The sequence below is a fragment of the Phoenix dactylifera genome, unplaced genomic scaffold (genome assembly GCF_009389715.1).
Source record: "Phoenix dactylifera cultivar Barhee BC4 unplaced genomic scaffold, palm_55x_up_171113_PBpolish2nd_filt_p 002218F, whole genome shotgun sequence".
Lineage (NCBI taxonomy): Eukaryota > Viridiplantae > Streptophyta > Magnoliopsida > Arecales > Arecaceae > Phoenix > Phoenix dactylifera.
Window position 1 is genome coordinate 29,382 of NW_024069477.1, and position 8,550 is coordinate 37,931.

Sequence of the window (8,550 nt, forward strand, 5' to 3'; positions counted from 1 at the left end):
GCAAACTCGCCTCGGGCAATAAGGTTCGCTCAAGGTCGGCCTGTCAAGAAGCTCGCTAACCCTCTCAACTCTCTTTTGCTCTCACGCGATGGTGGCGATGCTTTCCGGCGATATTCCTCCGAACCAGACGATCTACATCAAAAATCTCAACGAGAAGGTCAAAAAAGAAGGTGAAATCCGTCAATCCTTCTCCAATTTCCCCTTTGATACACCTTTCTCCGAATTTTTAGATTGTTCGTTCGTTCTTGGTGTCGAGCTCTAGGGTTTTTCTCTCTTAGACGAGTAGGAGTCGTATTGGCGCCTTTTTCTTTGAAATTTTTCTTTTATTTGTTTCTTCGTCGAGCATTAGGGTTTTTTTCTCTTGATCATGACTGTTTATTAGACGAAATCGGGATTGGGTTCTTTTCATATTTTGGTCCTAAGAATTTTAGGGTACAGATAATGTAGAGGAAAAACGTAAAAACGTTGCTGTAGTGGACTGTTCAGAAAACATGCGGAATAATCTTACTAACTTTAAACTAGTAAGAATATTGGGAGTTTGTTCTGAGATTTCTGGAAAAGAAGATGATATAAATCTGGATGTAGTCCCAAAATTTATCGATGCTCAGGATGCACTCGTGCAATAACCCTCGTTTGTTCCATTGTTTTCAAGTTTTCCATGTTAGGGTATGTGGCACTGATCTTCTACAATCTGTGCTAGTTTGAGGTGACTGAACTGGAAATTAATATAGTATGGTTTTATGTTCTTCTTCAATCAAATTAGTGGCATCTACTATCATGCTTTGTCGGTTTATTTGTAGAGATCTTGTCAATTAAACCTGACTCTAATCAATAACAAAATCTCTAGTAAGACCAGACGATTCGAGATTTGACTTCTCCAGCTCTGTGCAGTATTAGTACCCTCAGCTCCACAAGGGCGATCTTTGGTTGTAGTCTCCAGAACTTTTAAATTAAAGTATTTATAACATTAGTCATATATATAGCTTGCAGGTAATTATTACTCATTGTCTCAAAGATTGAAGGAGAAATATATAAGTACTTCAAACATAGTTGTTTCTTCTAGTTAGTGTGATGCATATGTATATGCAAGTAGTTCTTATTTGGTAATGCCATTATCAATGTTTAAAGGCCAGAGCTCAAAACTATAGGGTAACAATTTGTTATTGAAGGATCCAAGTAGCATAGAACATAACAAGGAAACATATATATTTAGTTTAAGAGAAAAGTGCTTTTTAACCCTTTCAAGCAGCTGCAAGAAACATTTAGCCACCAAGACATTAAAATGCCAATTAACCTCCAAAAGTTATTTTATCTGGTCATTCTTGTCCAACCATCTACCTTTGTTAGGAAATGTTATGACATGACTATCATGTGATAACTAGCAAATGCTGATATTCCCAAATACCTGTCCTCCGATGTTCCAAAATACCCCTTCTATTCATCTACAACTGACTTGCCTCCTGGGCTAGCAATGGTGTCTGCCCCCCAACCTAAGCTACTGGGGGAGGTGAAACCTCCTCCAAAAACTCCATTCTCCCTATCCCATCTACCCCATCCCCCTAAAGCCGTTCCTAAATGACTCCAGAATCAAGAAAGCCAACTACCAAATTTTCCACAGTCGAAAGCCCCACTCAAAACCTGTCCACATTACCCAAAAATGCCATCTTTTTCGCAATGCCACTTCTGTCACCAAAACCACTAGGAAGAAAGCTTGAAACCCCAAAACCACTCCCCTTAAGGGTGATGTAGATCAAGTTGGTCCCATGGAAGGAGATGTCAAAGCCGATTGACTAGGACCATTGGGGCAAGTGTTGCTGTGGCCTAGGAACCACTCCTGCACTTCTCCTAGCCCTTGCTATCGTACCTCTTGTCCCTTAGTTGTGTGAAGCCGAATAGATCATGGGAATTGGGAGAGAGGACGAGCTCGCCCAATTCCTTCCAATGGACCTAGATCTCAAGGGATTGTGGATGAGGGCGGCCTTGAAGCCATCAGTGGGGTAGGGGGAGAATTTGGTGGTAAGAGAGGAGAGGTGAGGGAAACAGAGGTAGTGGTCGTCGAGGTTGGGGAGGAGGACAATGGAACCTAGAGGCTATGATGGGGGAGCACGGTGATAGTAGTGGAAATGAGGAGGTTCTTGATCATGAGGGATTGAGAGAGAAAATGGCGATAGATGAGTTGGAGACTAAAAGGATCGAGCTTGAACCTTCCCATTGTCAAATCTAGGGTTAAAATTAAAGTTTCTTTGTAGATGAACTAAGGTTTCTTGATGGCGGACAAGATAGGGATTAGCGGGTACAGTAGCAGGAGGAGCCGTGGTTGCCAACAACAATGAGGAAGGGTGGTGGCGACAAGGGGAAGTAGACACATGTTAGGAGGTGGAGATGACACAGGCTGACCATGCTTAATGGAGGAAAAAGAAGACGAAGAGGGGGAGGAGAAGTGAAGAACCCTGTTGACAACTTCGTTTCCGAGGTCTCCACCTCCTCCTCGGTTGTTGCCAGCACTTCAAGCATGGGTGGGATGGTGAGGGTCTAGTAATCTGCCTAATAAAAGGTTTCTTGTAGATATCCATGAAATAAAAGGGCATTTAGTCTTTTGCGCCTGTATGTTAACAATGTCAAGGAGTAGATAATGGGCTGGACCACGTTGCTATGGTAAATTAACCTGGTGGTGTTAATTAAAACTTTTTAAAATTTTGGAGGCTGTGTTATTCGTGAAAATTTGTAGGGGTCAAATTGTATTTTTCCCTTAGTTTAACCATGAGTTCCAATAGCATCAACTTGAGACAGCATCTGCCACTTCTGGCAGCAATCTCTCATTATTGTCTATTCCTCTACAATTATTAGAACTGAAGTGATATGCTGCTGCTAAACTGTGGATCGACGCATCAATGTCTAGTGGGTCTAGAGAAGCACTTGTGGTACATAGCCTTGGAATTGATGCTGCGATTTGAATATAGAATTGTTAGCTGCATGGAGAAAAGGCTCTTCATAATTGCGGGGTGTCTTCTTGCTCATTTGGTACATGCCTGTCTGAAATGTCTTATCACTACTGGTAGATGCAACATAATTAACTACATTTTGTTAGCAGTTGGAAATAAGTGAGAGAATGCTCGTTTTTATGTTTATAGTTGTGGATGAAAATGTGTACTCTGGTACTGCTAATATTATATGAACTTCTTCCGTTGTCACTTAGACAAAAGCTTCCTTAAGTCAGATGCCTAGCTGTGAATATCCTTAAAGTTAGTGCCAATAATATTGTAAATACTTATTATTAGTGCTTAAGGGTTTCATATGCTCTTTCTTTTAATTTATGTTGCAGAGCTGAAGCGATCTCTTTATGCTTTATTCTCTCAATATGGGAGGATTTTGGATGTGGTGGCCCTGAAAACACCCAAACTTCGAGGCCAGGCATGGGTAGTTATTTACTGAAGTTACAGCTGCTAGTAATGCTGTACGCCAAATGCAAAACTTTCCATTCTATGATAAGCCATTGGTGAGTTTTATCAAAGCACGGCAGTCTATGTTGTGAACCTCTGGTTTCTAATATATTCTTATTCACATGTTACAAATGAAAGAAAATTTGCTGCTTTCTCTTTTCTGTTAATTTCATTTACTTAGATGGTGGTGCTGATTTTAAATTTGGTAATCTCAATATGATATGAGACTCCTATTAAGCATGGCAAGCTCATTATACGGAAATACTAAATGTATGAATGAATTGTAAATCAGTTGATACATGTTTATCTCACTGCTTGGCGCAGAGGATACAATATGCTAAAACAAAATCAGATTGTGTTGCGAAAGAAGATGGAACATATGTTCCAAGAGAGAAAAGAAGAAACAAGAAGAGAAAGGTATGCAGATCTTGTGAATTTCTGAATAAATTTTATCCTCTCAAATTTCCATTCATGGGCTGTCCGAGTTCTAGGGCAACTATTTTATTTTGTTTTCATTGACTAACATCTTAACTATGTGCTTACATGATATGGTTCTTCTGAATATTTCATAAACCAAGACAGACATGCACATGCACAAATGTCATGCACATGTGAGCACATATAAATGGTTTATCTTTTGCAGCAGTAGTCTTTGTATAATAGCTGGGTTGATTCCATAACAATGATGTCAACCATGTTTTCAGAATCTTGCATCATAGTGCTTTCTCTCCTTATATTGTGTGTATTGTGCCACTATGGCCTGCTATTGTCAGGGATTGGTGCTTTAATTTGGCTCATAAGTGTCTGAGAACTCAATGTTGCATAAGCTTAACTATGTGCTCAATAAGGTTGGTAGGTGGGCAGGTGGGTCAGGTGAACTCAAATCTGACTTATTGTAACCCAAAGACCCAACCATACTTGGATTTTAGACAGATGAGCCACAACATGTATCCCATTACTAGACCTCTCCTTCCTTTGCATGGGGGTGTCTATCTCCTAAATTGAACCTGACTCTATTAGATCTGATTTGACCTGACAAAAATTAGTTCAGAAATCTGAATTGTAGCCCTATGGACTTTGATCTGACATGAACTAGACTTTCCAAGTCTTGGGCTGGGTCTAGATTTTAGACCTTGGGTCAGATCTGGGTTATACATGGCGACCTGATTCAATCCATCTGCAGCTTAGAGGAGTAAAGGTAGGCCTCCTTTCTCATCCATTGCCGAGTGTATCACTTGGCAATTTTTTTTTTCTTTTTTCTTAAATAATTTTCTGTATGCTCTTCAATTTATCTACGAGTTCCATATGCACCATGTATTTTTTAAACTTTTTATTGCAGCTGCTGAGAAAAAGCGTCGGGCTGAGGAGGCACAGCAATCTGGTTCTGCTTCTATGGGTCCAGGTGCTCAAACTAATGGGAGGGCTTCCTGTAAGTATCTTGCTGCCATACCCATGTTGGAAATTGAATCTTGTTTTCTATGGCAAATATCATTCATGTTTGATTTGTTAATCGGTGCATTTGACTCTACAACCCGCATACCGTTGGATGAAAGGAATGTAAAGCATGATTTAGGATAAATCCTATTATACCTTTAGTGTCAACAAATGAAATATAGGAGTTTATTGGCTGAAAGTTTTTTGATAGCTTTTGATAGCTTTCTGTCCATGATCTGGAGTAAATGGCAATGGATTATGGTCATAATGATTTGGACTGAAGAAATGGGTTTCTCCTATATTTTTTTGTGCACTCAAACTTGTTTGACATTGCCATGATGGTGAGCCGTTGGATTCTTCAGTGATTTAGATGGACGTCCCTAAAGGTTGTTGATGTTGTAAATGTGTGTGCAGTGCATGTTTGCTTGCATGTTTTTCTACAAAATGTTAGAATCATCGTCGTTTATCTTATCAAACATCACCAGAGACCAAATCCTTGACTTATGATTTATGCAATTCAGGTGTCATGTCTCAACAAGTGTGATATGATAATAGTACCAATCTGCTTTAAATCTTTGACTTGAATTTTGAGCAGTATAACTGGGATAACAAGGATCCTCTCTTGCGCACAAGACTAATAAAAGAAAAGGTTAAGAACACTTGCCCTTTCTGTGAGTCATCTTTTTGTGCCCATCCCCCTTTGTTGAATGTGAAAAGATTTTGGCAACACTATTTTAAGGTCACTATTATCCATACCTTTTAAGTTCTTAGTACTTGTATTCAGCTCTTGATGCTTGATCTAAACCTTCAGCATGCCCATCACTGTGCAAACATCTAGCCACTGGACCATTTTCATGCCAATTCTTGTGGTTGCTTTCACCCATTTCTCCTAGTTGTCACGTGTCAAGCTGCAACTTTTCCTTCTCAGTGACCATCTCTAATTACCCTGTGCTAGAGTCCGGCTCTAAGGTTATCATTTTTCCTTGCTTTCCTTCAACCAACTCATGCATGATTATCCATCACTCCGGAATGTCCGATTCAACCTCTCACACAACTTTCTTCTGATGCTAAGATTGAAGGTCACATGGTCATATTTTAAGATTTTTATCTTAAAAGAGTTCCAACCTTAGATTAATCTTTTCTTTTTTTCTCTGTCATTTCATTTTGTTCCAAAGTGTTCTAGCTGAAATAAGTTGAGAAAAAGAAATCTTAGCAACTACAATGAATGCATGGAATCGGGATACGTTTGGAAAATTTAGAACATAATTAAGAACTTGATAGAAAGATTGAGCATATTCCGGCTTGATTTATGATGGCTTTGTATATTACACGCATTTAGTGTATTCTGAATTGGTAGGAGAGTTATTTAAGGTAAGAAATGCTGGGTCACAAATACATGTATAAATTATTAAATAGAATTACAAACCAGCTCATGATGCAATAACTTTGAATTTCAAATAGTTGTGAAAAGTATCAATGAGGTTAACATCAGTACCACATTCATAATCTTGCGTTTCTAGTGTTCTTTGGGACTTTTAAAGTATCCAAACTCATATTCTGTGAGAGAAAACCAGTCAATATTCATATAAAGGGCTGAAATAGGGATGAAAAATGGTGTACATGTTTTAACTTTTTTTTAAGTTTAGATTGCGATTCCTTTTTCCAACTATTTGGAGTGTGCTATATGGATCCTCATTCGCAAAAATTTGGATCTATTTCATAGTTTTTGTTATATGTTTATGGTTGATTGTCAACCTAACGTAAACCTCCACCTTTCTCATCAATGCTTGAGACTGGTAATGGCGTTGTTAGTTTAGATTGCGATAAAAAGGAAAAAAGAAAAGGAAAAAGCTTTAGGACGACACATTTCATTGAGATCAACTTTTGGATTATGAGATCATTTGTCTGAACTTGTACGCTCTTTTTTATGGATGAGGCAATCTTGTTGAATGTCCTTACTCCTAAGACTAAATTACACGCCATGCAAGATACTAGGGCTGCTTCTTGGAGGCCTGAATTTGGCCCTGGATCAAATCAAGTGCACGGTTCTCTTGAAAAGTTGATTGCTTGAAATACTAGTGAGGGGAGCATATATTTCCTAAGCTTCTGATCACCAAGTGCATTGGACTTGTGGCATCGATTAAATGGTTTTGCGAAATAGCAATTTTTGTATATACCATGTCAAAGAAAACAATTATATAGTCTTTGTGGGTTTTCCCAAGAATCCTCCCATTATCTTACAATTCCTTTATTGCTGCAAAACCCTCCTTAATCATTTTATTAACTCGACAAATCTGTATCATCTCTCTTTAATTTCCCTCATTTTTCTCGTGTCATGTGCTTTGCACTCATGAAACGTATCAAACAAGATGCTTATGGTTGATTTGTCATTTTGTGTTTTTGCTCTATATTAAAACTGCTTTTAGCATTGGCATATGTTGCCATTTTTAGGGAACTTATATGTGTTGGTGATAGGATAATGCATACTGATTATCCATCCAATAGTGGACAACGGGCATAAATTCTGTAGGTTTAGTTTGAAGTGTCAGGTATCAGATTATCTTGTTAATGATCCTGGATTAGTTCAGCTTATGCTTTGTAGTTCATTTGTATCCCCTTTGAGCTTTTTCAATTTCTTAACAGCAATTTGTTTTTAAAATCTGCACAGGGTTAAGCCTATTCTGCTTATATTTTGAAGTTCATTTGCAACCAACTCCTTTGAGCTTTTCAATTTCTTAAATAGTTTTTGCTTTTAAAATATGTACAGGGTCAAGCTTCTCGACAAGGAAGGGGAAGTTCGCAGGAGCCTGCTGCTGCTCCCAACAACATCCTTTTCATCCAAAACTTGCCTCATGAAACAACAAGCATGATGCTGCAAATCCTTTTCCAACAATACCCTGGCTTCCGGGAAGTCAGGATGATCGAAGCAAAGCCAGGCATCGCCTTTGTAGAGTTTGGAGATGATATGCAGGCTTCCATTGCTATGCAGGCTCTTCAAGGGTTCAAGATCACCCCTCAAAACCCAATGGCGATTACCTATGCAAAGAAGTGATAACCTTCCATTGGGATTGTCTAGTATTCAAGAAATTTTGAGTGTAAAACTTAAGCGCTTACTCTTATCGAAATGAAGGAACCAAAGACTGGAACTCGTCCACCATTTTGTACTGGTATAATCGCTCCACCTACTTTTGTCTATGCTGGTGCGGTTTGCTCGCTTAAAAGGTTTTGCTGATTTATTCTGAATTCCACTCATATTTGCTTCTTATGTTGAACACAAAAACGACATGTCACCACTTTATGTGGCGGTTGCACCAGGTGGTTGTTTCCTTTACCATCTCTGCCTGTCCAACTGCACCAGTTAGCTCATAAAGTTTTCATCCCACTTGATCCAACCAAAACCTGTTCACGGTTATTGGCACTGGTTGTGGCTCAGATTCTTTAGCAGCTTTGCCCCGAAACCAGTTTTGGTTGGTGCCTAGACATGTTTTAATACTTTTTTTTTTAAAAAAATTAACTTCTTCCTGTTGGGTTTCTTGGCATGCCTGAAGTATATATGAGCGAGGAAATGGGAAGCTTATCCTGTTACTCTTTTTAGGTGTCTCTCTGGGGAAACAAAAGCTTGAAGGCAAAGAGAAATAATGTTTTCCTCCCACTTAGAATAAAATAGAGAGCAAAT

General features: G+C 38.8%; 1 pseudogene; it reads left to right on the forward strand.

The window, feature by feature from the left end:
* Positions 1-8,113, forward strand: LOC120109459 (annotated as a pseudogene).
* The last annotated feature ends 437 nt before the right edge of the window (positions 8,114-8,550 follow it).